The sequence below is a fragment of the Taeniopygia guttata genome, chromosome 3, assembly GCF_048771995.1.
Source record: "Taeniopygia guttata chromosome 3, bTaeGut7.mat, whole genome shotgun sequence".
Lineage (NCBI taxonomy): Eukaryota > Metazoa > Chordata > Aves > Passeriformes > Estrildidae > Taeniopygia > Taeniopygia guttata.
In genome coordinates this window covers 71,897,445-71,910,228 of record NC_133027.1, presented here as the reverse complement: position 1 = coordinate 71,910,228, position 12,784 = coordinate 71,897,445, and the positions used below count along the sequence as shown (strand labels likewise).

Below are 12,784 nucleotides of genomic sequence, written 5' to 3'. Positions count from 1 at the left end.
TTTAGAGACCTATGAGACTTCAGAGACTTACATCCTTTCCCTGAAATCTGAAAAATGAAAGGCATCTGAGAATTTGAGTCCATATTGGATGGGGTGCAGAGCTACTCAGGGTATGGAGAAGAACTCAATCAAAAAAGGCAATAGAAATGCTGTTCTGTGCATTTGACACTGGTTATTTGAATGACTGATAATTCCACTTATTTTTAGGACTGTGTAAGGGATGAAAGGGCACAAACTTGCTGATTTGGAAGCCTTTGGAGAACAGCTGCATGGCAAAAGCAAGAATGGTATTTCTTCTATGCAGTACCCCAATTGCACATTTATTAGAGTGGAATAATTTCAGATTTCCCAGCTTTTACTCTTTCCACTTCCTCTTTGATAATTTAATGTGCTCCATTCAAAGTCATCTTTTTACCATATGGATCTGTACAATCCAACACCTCAGCTGGTGTCTTGTGTACTCCAGGGCACCAAGAACGACCAGATCAGGCTGGGTCCATGCATTTGCTGTGTGCCATAGAAATGGGTTGCTCTACATTGGTACATGACCTTCCTCTGATCTAAGGATTGGCATTTTCTATCAGCCCACAAGTGTTTTTGCAAAGGTCAAGCCCAAGGATCAGGGAATGAGCCCACCCACCTTTTCTCTGAAGGCTCTCTGTGTACCCAAACAGCAAAAGGAGGGGGCTGCAAGACCAGGGTCTTTGGTTTTTTTCCTAACACCTTGGGAGCCAAACACCTTGGGCTCCTTGGCACCCCAAAACCACTGACACCTGGTGCCCAGAGTAGTGTGTGTCCATAGAAAAATAAAAATCCTGGAAATTTCAGGGTAAAGATTGGGGCAAAATTTCAGTGTGTGATTGAGGAGCTGGATGGGAGAAAGACTTTTACACAGTTACAGCCCCAGGCATAAGCTTCTGTTTTCTATTAGCTTCTGCTGATCATATACAAAATGCCTCATTGTGTAGGATATTAAATACATTGTTATCATCAAGAATAAAATTGATTAGTTTTAGTGAGATTGAGTTAAAATTATTGAATGTTCTCCCTTCAATACCCTTTACTACAGACTAGATAAAATGATGTGCTTATCTCTTAAAAATACCATAAGCTTGGACAGGACATATGAAGTTTCCCAAAGTAGAAATAGGACAGAGAGGAAAAAAGGATTCTGTCAAAAGTACATTTTTGCACATGGGTCTCCAGTCATACAGTATGGAATGAAGCTGATACTTCACTTCTATTCACTTGGCTTTATTTCTTAGGCGTATATTCTTCTATCAGATCTACAGGCGTACCTTAGAGAAGCTAGATAAAGGATGTTCTCAGGATGAAAGTTCATCACTGCATGCTCCTAGACTCCAAGTAGTATTTCTCTCTGGGTGCTTTACCACTCCTGCTCTGGGGTAAATGGATGCCAGAGAGGGCCTACAGTTGCATACAACCAAGATATATTTAGTTCAACACCAGCTGAAATTTTGGCTGTTTCAAGTGCAAAATGCCTGAGGTGGAATAATTGCCGTGCAGCAGTCTCCTCAGATGTGGTGCCAAGAGCCACATCAATGGCTAAGCTGGACTGAGCTGCATTGCTGCAGCCTCCTTGAAGTCACAGCCCAGCCGTGCCACCCACCATGGGTGGCCCCTCACAGAGGGCATCCTTCCACACATGGCAGCCCTGATCCCGGGCAGCTGCTGCCCTGGGCAGCCCAGGAAGGCACTGGCTGAGTCAGCTACATTTCCTCATGCTCCTTTCAGCAATGCCTTCTTGAAGCCACAGTCCAGTGTTCCCTAATGACATCTGCATGTGGAGGACGTGGGCTTGGACTCTGGTAGCATTAGTGGAGGCCTATGGGCTCTCTCTGTCCCTTCTTGCACTTTTCAGGCAAACACAATTTCATCAGAAAAGCTATTTTGGGAGAGAGCTTTTCCTTTTTAATGCAATTCAGTTTAGAGACCTTAAACCAAACCAGCCCAGGCTGCCCTTGAGCCCTGCCCATCTGGGGCAGAGGAGGGAGCAGTCTACCCTCACATGGGTTACAACCAAAAATTGTGGGGATATAAACTGGCTGTGGCTGGGGCCAGATGTTTTAAGCTTGATTGTAGACTTCATAGAGAGAAAACGCTAGTTTTGAAGACAGTGGAGTTCAGAATTTTTAAAGCTGCAATCATTTAAACCAAGCACTAGGTATCAGCATATCTCAGCATCTCTGTACCTTTCTACATGAATTTTAAGAAATGTGTTTTTTTAAAAAAAAAGTTTTGCAGGTGAATGAAACCCTTTTCATTGATAAAATCAGGAGGCTCCACATCTTGAATAACTTTGAATCAAGACACACGCATGCCTTTGATAGCGACTTGGTATAAAAGGCATGCAAAGCTAGTAAAACATGATGTGACTTAGGAATTGTTGCTACAACTGGGAGCACTTACTGGGGAAAATTGCAGGTTTTGTTCCAGAGAAACAGCAGACTGTGACTGCCTCCAGGCACCAGGTGGAGATGGGCCCTCCTTATTGCAGAATGTGTGGGCTAGGAGCCTCCCAAAACTCGTGACAGGCTGTGCCTCTGCGCCTGACTGGAGGCAGTGTGCAGGAACCTCCATAGGCATCCCAGCCTTCCTGAGCCCCTTCCACAGGCTCCCAAGTGGCAGGGGCTGGAATGACACAGGGGTCACACAGCATTACAGACATGGTTTTAGTTAGCAGAGGCAGCCATCCCCATCTTCCCTGTGTGCTGTTTCATGGGAGTCCCAGCTCAATTCTGGCAGATTCAGAGATGTAGCAATTAACAACATTCATTTCCTCTGCAAGGACAAGACTCTCTTGGAATCAAAGCATCGTGTTTGGTCGAGTAAAACTTGCCCAGAGCCAGATTTCAAGAAAAGAAATTATAGCCAGGGCTGCTCTGTACAGGCCAGTGCAGCTCCGTGCTCCTGCCTTTGATCTTGGGTCTCCCATAGGCTCGCCACCTCTGTGACAGGGAAGCCTTCAAGTACATAGGCTGGGGTCCTTTAGGATGAAACAAAACCAGAAGATACACACCAGTTACTAAGGAAAGCTCAGCCTTCTGCAGAGTCACCCACTGCTGCAGAGAGGACATTCACTTCTTTTGTATTTTCTCTGCTGCTCTGGGGTCTTCCTGCTGCGCCACGGTGGCCAGTGGGGCTGAGCGCTGGAGGCACCACGCCCATCCAGCCCTGAGGCTCAGCTGAACTTTTCTCATTCACTCTTTCTGAGGAAAATAATACACAGGAAAATATGTGTCAGAGGACAGCATGGCAGAACTGGGAACAGAGCCCAGACCGTCCTCACCTAGGACAAGATATCATTCAGTAGCCTTCCCCTATATCTGTTCAAGAAATAACCCTCCATGGACACTGTGTTTACCCCATCAGATGGGGTTGTCCCATCAGGGACAGCCCCATCAGATGGACCACAAAGGCAGTCCTCCATGTGTGCTAGTCCCAGTCTGTTCTTGTCATTCTGCTCCACCCAGCAAAGCATTGGGACACTGACTGGATACCTTTCTGACAGGGAAAATGAAAGGAAAAAGAAGGAAAAAAAAAAAAGTTCTCAGACCTCCATCATGAATTCTTCAACCTGTTTTCCTAAAGGCATGAATTCTTCTGCCTGATGACCTAAAGACAAGTTTTGGACAGATCAGTAAAGGCTTAAAAACATTAGTAGAGTGATGGCCTCTGTCTTCTTGCTTTCGCAAAAGATGTTTGTGGGGAAAAAAATCTATAATTTTTTTGCCCCCAAAGGCATTATCTTCATTATGTCAATGTGACAGGTTTGCAAATTTCAGCAGTAGAACAGCTAGTCTGCAGTTAATTATCTGTGTTCCTGCTAATAGGCATAAAAGTCAAACAAAGGGAACAACAAGCAAGCTTTTGCACACTTTCCAAGAACTGTCTGTGACTCTAAAACTTGAGTTTGTTGACAGATGACCTTTAAGAATGTGCACATATGTATGTTTTGTTCTTAGCCATGCAGCACTTATTGCTGCATCTATCTCTGTAAGAAGTGCAAGACAAAAAATATTGTATGAAATACACATTTTTTAACTCTTCACAATTTCTTTACAAGGTCATTACTCTGGCAAGTGCCCTCTGCTTTGATTTTTGGGTAGTACTACAATACAGATTAACAATTAGAAATAATCTGCCTGCTCAGAATGAACAAACAGTGCATTGATAACTGGCTTTAGATGATATCTGTGTTCAGTGCTGCTCAGAGTCAGAGGATATAAGGAGCACAGTGTACGCACCTCAGCTGCTTCTTGCCCACCTCTTCCACCCCAGACTTTTAAAGGAGATTCTCCAGTATAACGTTTGTGATTCCTGATAGAGGTCCATGGGAAGAGAGGAGCCATTATAATGACAGCTCTCTACTCACCATCATACATCACTGTCCTGAGCTATTCTTAGGGATGCTTGGAAAGCAGTCAGAGCAATCTGTGAAACCAGGCAGGGATGCTGACAGCATCTTACCATAATTATGATGATGCATATAGTGCTATCTAATAAGGCTCAGGAAAGAAAAATACCAAAATCAAATTAACATACTCTGTTTTCCAGGTTGTTTTCAGGGGCATTGGCATGAAGGATTTCAGGTAAGGGAGGGAGGGAGTTAGGACTGAAGAAGGACACTAAAAGGACACACAAAAAAACCCCAAAAAACCAAAATAGAAAACCTTTCTTCAAGCTTGCTTCTTGTTCGTTATAGATAAATTTGGTTGTCAATAATTCTGACTCAAAGGAATGAGAATTACTAGAGTGGATTTAAGAAAGCTTAAAATTCAGCATGGTTTCAGAAACAAGAAGTGGGAAAAATTTAACCTTGTTATGCAGGGGACTGCAATTCTTAGGGAGGTATTCTTGCTGATGTAAATGAATGCAAACTTTATGCTTGGCAGTGAAACCATGCTGTTTTATGGCAATTGAAGCTTTGGCCTGGGTAGAGGAAACTGCTATTGCATTCTTTCTGCTGCTAGGGTTTTCAGAGCTTCACATCTCTCACAATGCCCATTATAAACAGTTATTGTCAAATGATTGTGCTAAAACACAGGCATAGAAAAACAAGTAAGCTCTTGGCATGCAAAGAATGCAGGGGAGACATCAGTGAAAATATAGCAATGGTGAGATCTATTAAATTTTTGAATGCTTGCTCAGGGAGCTGCAGAAGTAACATTACTAGAATCTTTGGTCTTTGAGGGGCCAAATGCATGTCTTCCAGAGAGGAGTAATCCTGACCCCATGGCATGGAGAAGAGGACATCTAATTTTTTGCACTGCCGACTTCTGCTGTGTGTGGAACAAAGGATCAGTCAGCGTGAGGCTTAGTGAGCCTGAGGCCCTTGCACTGTCAGAGGCGGTAACAACATAAGCAAAGCACAAGGCTAATTTCTGTCCATGGCAGTAAGATCTGAGTTCTGATTAAAGTGTAGCATTTTTTCAAGTGGTTTATAGCTGCCTCTGGAGCCAAGGGGATGCCCACCAGAAGTTAGGTCTTCCTCCCAGAGATTCCATTGTGCTGAGAGTACAACTCTCCTACTAAACCTGTCATTGCAGCAGACTCACTATGAAAGGCTCCTCTCCAACTACTGCCCATGGATTGAGCAAGATATTCTACACTCCACAGGAGCTGATCTGATCCTAGTAGTAAGCATTTCCCCAGCAAAAAATCTTTTTTGTTTGCTGAAAAACAGAAAAAAAAAAGGTAAAAAGTTAAAAAGAAATTGTAAAAAAAAAATCCTGGTAAAAAGTTGAAGCTGAATGCTTCTAATGCTCCAGATGACAACGGTAGAGCTCTGAGCAATGGCCTTGCCATTTCTCATTGTGCTGGTTCATCCACCTTGAATAAGTCTGGTGTGACAGACCCACTTCCCAGGGCATGAGCAAGAAAAGCAGAGGAATAGCACAACCTGGCAACTCGGTGTGAGTTCTCCTATCCTGGACAAAGATGGTGCAACCTTCCTGAAGATGTGACAGCTGCACAGGAGTGCCCAGTTGTTTAGCGAGTAGCACATGCCTCAATATGAAAAATGTGACGATTCATTCCGTTTTACTGGAGAGGTAACCCCAAACTAGCTGCTCTGTTGGAAGGCAAATGGGGATGCGTCTTCCTGTTTGCATGGTGCCAGTGTTTAAAAATGTGGTGCCAGGACCCCGTTGTGCCAGCTACTGCATAAATGGAACAAAAGGCAGCCCCAACAGACAAACAAACTGCCAGGCAAGAAGCTAGAGCTATGCCAATCCCATGAGGACAGGTTGCTGTTGCCTGCTGGGTGGAATGCCAGGCTCACCTCCAACCCTTCCACTTTTGTGCCCAAGGAGGGGTGTGAGGGCAGAGTGGAATGAGGACAAATGAAGTGGCTTTGCAGGTGTTTACAGGGAGCTTCTTCAGGGGGATGAGAAGCATGGGAGAAAACCTGAACCCTCAAGCCACTCACCCTCCTGTTAGCAGTGCTGGTTCACTCCCACAGGCAGGCTGCAGCTCTCTGCTGCCCTGCGCAGCACAGCCCCAAGGCAGGGTGATGTGGGTTAAGCAGAGGGTGCTGTGCCTTAACTTGCAGTTTCTCAGCCTTTGTGGTGGGTTTAAACCTTTGCTGCTGGCTTTTATGTTGAGTATCCTAGAGTTTTTTTATTCTAATATGTTTTCAGCGTGTCTTTCTTCCTTGCCTAGCTCTGCAGACACACATGTATAGTGCAACTCATCCTTCAACCAGAAAACCTATCCAAACATTTCTCAGAAGGACTGGGAATGGAAGCAAGACATAAAGCACTCCAAGCAGAAAACAAGTGATCCATTACAGCCCACTGCTGAGGCACTGTGAAGAACACAGCGTTGTGCAGTTAAACCAGCTCATGCTACTGAATAAATGACCAATCCTGGTAGGGTGTCCTCTCTCTATTCTACATTCTTCGTCTCTTGGTGGTTACTACTACAGTGCAGCCAAAAAAAGTAGTTCCCAGAAATATACAGGGGCTGTTGTAACCAGTGACCAACACTTGGAAAAGGAGTTTGAATTCTAGAGAAATTCCTGCAAATCTCTGCTGGTAGGCGACACAGAAACAAAGGAGCTATCAGACACCACTCTATGGAGATAAGCCAGTGATGGTCCTCATTAATGCTCTGTCATGTTTTAAAGTTCAAGAGATACTGCAGCTTAACTTGTTTCCCTTGACTGGAATTCATCACTGCTAATAGATCAGAGCAACAGGGTAAGCTGTTAGACATGCACTGGCAAGAGCAAACTGTTACTGCATGAAAAATCACAATAATGTCCTTGAAGAACAAAATCTGGGTGGAGAAGGCACTTGCCTGCCATGCCCAGGGCAAGTTCTATTTACTGAATGGCTAGAGGGTCAACAGTTCCTTTTTTCTTGACTTTCCAGTGTTAGAGTATGTCTTTATTTCCCTCTGTTCAGCTGCACCCACAGAAAAATAATGTAAAGGAGAAATCAAAACACTGAAGCTTTGAAATCCCCAGGCAGGGCACTTTGTATGTGTTTGCATGCACATTTGTAGAAGGACTGTAACACATTTGAAATCCCCAGGCAGGGCACTTTGTATGTGTTTGCATGCACATTTGTAGAAGGACTGTAACACATTTGAAATCCCCAGGCAGGGCACTTTGTATGTGTTTGCATGCACATTCGTAGAAGGACTGTAACACATTTTAAGGAATATTTTTTTTCCTCAACAAAGAGAACAGTTGTGAAATGACTTTTGCAAGCTTTACTTTTCTGACACGTCTAATTAGATGCAGTGTTGTGCCTCCAATCAGACATATATCAGGCGAGAAGTCTTTCCTGTGATTCAGAGGAGCTGTAACTTCAAACTGCTATACCTTTTGTTTATTGTGTACTCGCATTGCTCAGATCGTGACTGTGCCACACAACAGATCACCTGTTTTGTCCTCGGAGCTGCTGAAGCCTTCCTGTGGTGGAGATGTGCTGCGTTCTCTCACTTGAGAGCTAACTTTTGTTCTTTCCCCTTCTTTCCTTCCTTCCAAGTTAAGACATAAATCGGTACATAAGGCTGCTTGTCTGTTGATAGGAACTTTCCCTCCATAAATCACTATGTATGAAGTCTACCATCAGTGCTACAGGCAGTGGGGCTGAGCATTCCAGTGCCACTGGAGCCCTGGAACTGAGCACTTGTGCTTGTTTTTGTACAGTAACTTCCCTTCCTTCCCTGCACAAAGTCCTCTGTACCATTCAAAGAGAGATAGAGTGTTCTGCCAGGATTCCCCCTGCCAGGAGCTGAAAGAGCCTCTGAAGATCAGATCATTTGATATTTTATCCCAATTGCATGGCCTCTTTATAGATTAAAAAAAAAAAAAATCTGGAAAACATCAGCACAAGCACTTAGCATGTAAGCACTCCTTGAAAACCAACCTCAATTTGTAAACTCATTTCCCAGAGCTTGATGTTGCAATAGAGACTCTGAATGCAAGTAAATTTAAAGGGAAGAGAAGTAAGCTGTGAAACCAAAGGGTACATGGAGAGAAACCTGATTTGCACATTTGTGATAAACTGTAAACTCTAATAATGTTTTGAAGGCATAATAAAATATTTACTTTCAAAGAGCACTTAAACAGTGCGTGGAAAACAGATTATGTGCTGTGATTGATGGTAAGTCTTTTCCTCTTGCAAACACAGCATGTGTAATTTTTTCTGTAATTTTAAAGGAATTAAGTAATTATTTTATCATAATATGATTTATTATTTTCAAGCCTTGCTGTTGGACTGGGCTGAGTCTGGAGCTGCAAACACTATTGCTGATGATGTGTTTGTCCAGCACACAGCTTCAAGGAAGAAAAAGCAGTGTGCAGACACAGAGGGAAAAAAATTCATGATTCCCCCCAGAATGTGCCATAGAAGAGGCTTCACAGGAGAATGTTAAGCCAAAGGCTCAAAGATCTTAACCCCTACTTTTTCAAACCATGAGACATGTGTGGATACATTTCCAAATCTTGCTACTAAGACTTGAAGGTGAAGTACAATGTTTTAAAGCGCTAATGCATGAGAATTCCAGTGTTCATAGGACTATGCATGATTGATCAAGAATTTTTCTGAATTAGCTAGGGAAGAAAAGAAGCACAAATCAGTGACATTTCCTTGGGCCCATGTGCCCCAGCCTCTTAGACATTATCACGAATCAGCAGTCCCTCTTTCCTTCTATATTAAATTCAACTTTCAGGTTAGCACAGGATGAGTCTGAAGGGGAAGCAGAAAATTCTAAGAGAAAACACCTGAAGACAGAAAGCAAAAGAGAGACAGGACTGGTGTCTCTAAGGAACTCAACCTCTAGTTGTTCTTTCCACCAAGAGAAATGAAATAATTTTCTTTCCGTCATGCAACAATGTGTAAATCAATCTAATTAGCTTCTACTGGATGCAGATTTCCTTTTATAATATTAAAAAGTAATATTTAGAGAAAGACTCACGCAGACAGCAGATTTTTTTTCCATCTCATTTAAGCAGTGATTTGCCATTCATTTACATACAATGGCTTTTTTTAATGTAGTGTTTTTATAAGAAATAATTAATGATATGCTCTCAAACAAGAAAATAGGTCAAAATGCACATTACTTTTCAATACCCAGGAAATTTAGAACATTTTTTACAATGGCAAGCCTAATTATTTTTGCTTGCTAATCGTCTTCAAGTTCTTCTGCATTTTTAAACTATAATTCAACACTGATTACAAGTGGAGTTTTGCTACTTTGTTCAATCAATTTTCAAACTGTTTTGTTTTTTGTTTTTTCTTTTTTTTGTTTTTTTTTTGGTTTTTTTTAAATCCCTCACTGTATGGTTGTCCATGAAGGAGTGCAAATTTTTTTAGCTGACCAAGTGGAAATTTGTGAAGTGACCCCCAAGCCTGGGCATGCCTGTAAATGAGTAACAGAGACAACACAGACTTTTTGCAATGTCACATATACAGTGGTTTCTGGAGAGATACAGTGGTGATCTAGAGAAGCTGTTCATGTTTGCACCAAATTGAGAAAGCAGGACTGTGACCTAATGTTACTTTTCAGCCACACAGGTCATCAGCAGCACCACTGGAATTATCAGACCATGCCCTCAAATGAAGTATGAAAAACTGAGATCAGAATTCACACTTATAATTAAGCTTGGCAAACAAATTTTAATGATGCCAAGTGCACAACACTCAGTTCTGTGATCTTCCCTGTGCACATATCACCTGTTCAGATGCTCCAGATGTACTCTGAGATTTACATTCGCTGTATACATATTCCCATCAATTACAGCACAGTTCACTCTTCAGTGAGATTTATTACCTTGTTGTATCACTGGGACTTGGAGTCTGAAGAATTATAATCTTACAAGCCATTATGAAATGATTTCCACTAGTTGGGACAAGTTCTTTCCAGGAAGAGCAATTATTTCTTGTGGGTTTTCAGTGTCACTCAAACCTTAGCCAGAGGCTGGCCTTATGCTTATGTGGGTACAGATCAGACCTAGAATCAGAGGGAGGTGTGCAGGATGGGTGCTCAAATACAAAGTTAAGATTATCTAATCTGTGCTGAGAACTGTTTTAACAGCTGTTCTCATCTAGCCTCTCTTTCCATTTTCAGAAGACCAGATGAATAAAAGGGTCCAAATATTCAAAGAGATTATGAAGCTTTTGAATTTTTGAAGGTAAACCTGCAAGCTTTGTGGTTTGCTGATATCTTTTTAGACAAATGTTTATTGTGTATTAACAGATTAGGGTTGTTCAGGAAAGAGAAAAAAAAATTGGCTGTTTTTATTGTTGGAAATTCCAGCTAACAAGATCAAATGTTCCATAATTTGCTACTTTTAGAAACAGTTCTGGCAGAGCTTGGATTTGGCTGAACCTTGTCCCACTTTCCACCATCTCCTCTGCCCACAGGGATGCTGCTCCCTCCCAGGATGAGCAGCAGCCTCGGGGGTTTCACTCCAAATCCAGACAAAACCTGCTTTGGAAATTCTGAAATCTCCTGACAATGGGATTAATCTGTCAGCTTGGCTTCCACTGTTTGATCTATGCTAACAAAGAGTATTTAGATAAAGGCTTTAAATTACAATTCACATCGAATCTCCACAGAGCTCAGTCCCTGGGCATAGGGGAGTGCTCTCTGCTCCCCATGCTGATGTATTGAGAAAACAAGCACTGCCCTGAATCAGGTGTCCAGGCTGGACATGGCAGAGATGCTTGGGGATGTCCTTCCTTGTGTCCTTGCCGAGTTGCTTTGGGGAGAGCCATGCTGGTGCCTTGAGAGGCTACCTTGAGCAGAGGGTAGACAATGTTAAAAGAATAAAATAGGTATTTATTAAAAGGCCTTCAGAGCCTGGCCAGGGCTACACCCAAGATGCATGATGGGTCACACGTTTTCACACTTTTATAAATTTCAGTCCATTTACATATTGGGGTTCATTGTCCAATTACAGCTTCAGGTTATGAAGTCCCATCTTCCAATTTACTCTCCTCAATTTGCTGTTGTTTGCACTTTTTGGGCCTAAAGCTGAAACAGTGTGCTTGGTTCTTAGGCTGGAAAAGGATTGTTTTGCCTAACTAAAATGTGAGGAAAACTTGCTAACACTTACTAACATGTGAAGTTCAGGGTTATATACTAATGCAGTAGAGAATCTGGAAAATATGAAAGCTAAAACTTAAAGCATCAATGCCAGGACACAGCCAGTTACCCTGAGAGGCTCCCAGCAGGGATAAGAGTAAATAAATTAGATATTTTTATGTCTATGATGGTTGTTTCTAGGCAGGCATTCTTCACTTCAAGGTCCCACAACACCTTAGAGGAAGGAGGCTGGAGCTCATTATCCAGAAATGGTAATGCATAGACAGCTCTTATGACACCTTTTCATCCATAAGGCTCATATAAGACTTCGGCATTATTGACCTCATTTTACAGTTGAGGGAAAACAAGGTTTGGGCCTGAAGTGAGTTTTCCCCCAAGGTCACCTATGAGCCAGAGGTAGAAATGTTCCCAGCTCTCTGAAACTCAGGATGGTCTTCTGTGCATGAGAGCATATCTTGCCCTAAAACCTATTCAGTGCAGCCATCCAAGCCTCACTCATTCTGTCCAGGCTGCAAAGGGAAGAAGTCAAACAGAGCATCTGCAAATTCCTGCTTTCCACCCTTTGAGGTGTGACTTTTGTCTGCGTCATCTTTCATGAAGGGATCATATTCTAAATGAAAAGAGCAAAAAAGCTGATCTGGCAGCTGTTGAAATATGACAATCCAGAAACAATTAGGTATCCATCCACCCTTCTTTGTTAAAATCATGAATAGCACATGTGGGGAACATATCCACTCAGATGGCTAGAAAAATAAATTGCCTGGTTTTGCAGGATCTTGTATTTAAATCTTGCAAATAGCAAGAAAAGCAATTTTAATAAAAAAACGCAATACACACAAGAATTGATGCTTTTCATCTGAGAAGTGAAGAATTTTCTTTATTTTTACTAATTTTGAATTTGATGCAGATATGTTTCCAATGCTAATTATGCCCCCCACTGTTTCTGTGCTCCAGTGAATTGTGACTCCCTGATGTTTCTCATTGTCTTTTGTTTACAATTATGAGAAGTTGATGGAAATCATCTGGTTTTTGCTTCTGTACTGCTGTGGGATTTGTACAGCAGCAACCTGTCAAATTAATGATCTCTAGCACGAGAAGCTGTGGCCAATTCAGGCTGCAGCCACAGCTGAAATCTTAGCATTGTGCTGTTTCTCTCTCATCCCCCACATATCTGTGAGGAAAAAGTTCCTGCATCATG

At 42.3% G+C, this 12,784-nt stretch overlaps 1 long non-coding RNA gene across 1 annotated transcript in view; it reads right to left on the bottom strand.

The window, feature by feature from the left end:
• LOC115494380 (uncharacterized) overlaps positions 1 to 5,119 on the bottom strand; it is a 40,824-nt gene extending 35,705 nt beyond the window's left edge. The window contains exons 1-3 of the long non-coding RNA XR_003959385.4: positions 4,269 to 5,119; positions 3,041 to 3,230; positions 2,431 to 2,652 (exon numbers count right to left, since the gene is read on the bottom strand). This is a non-coding gene — a long non-coding RNA (uncharacterized lncRNA). The remainder of the gene's footprint in view (positions 1 to 2,430; positions 2,653 to 3,040; positions 3,231 to 4,268) is intronic.
• Between the last annotated feature and the right edge of the window lie 7,665 nt (positions 5,120 to 12,784).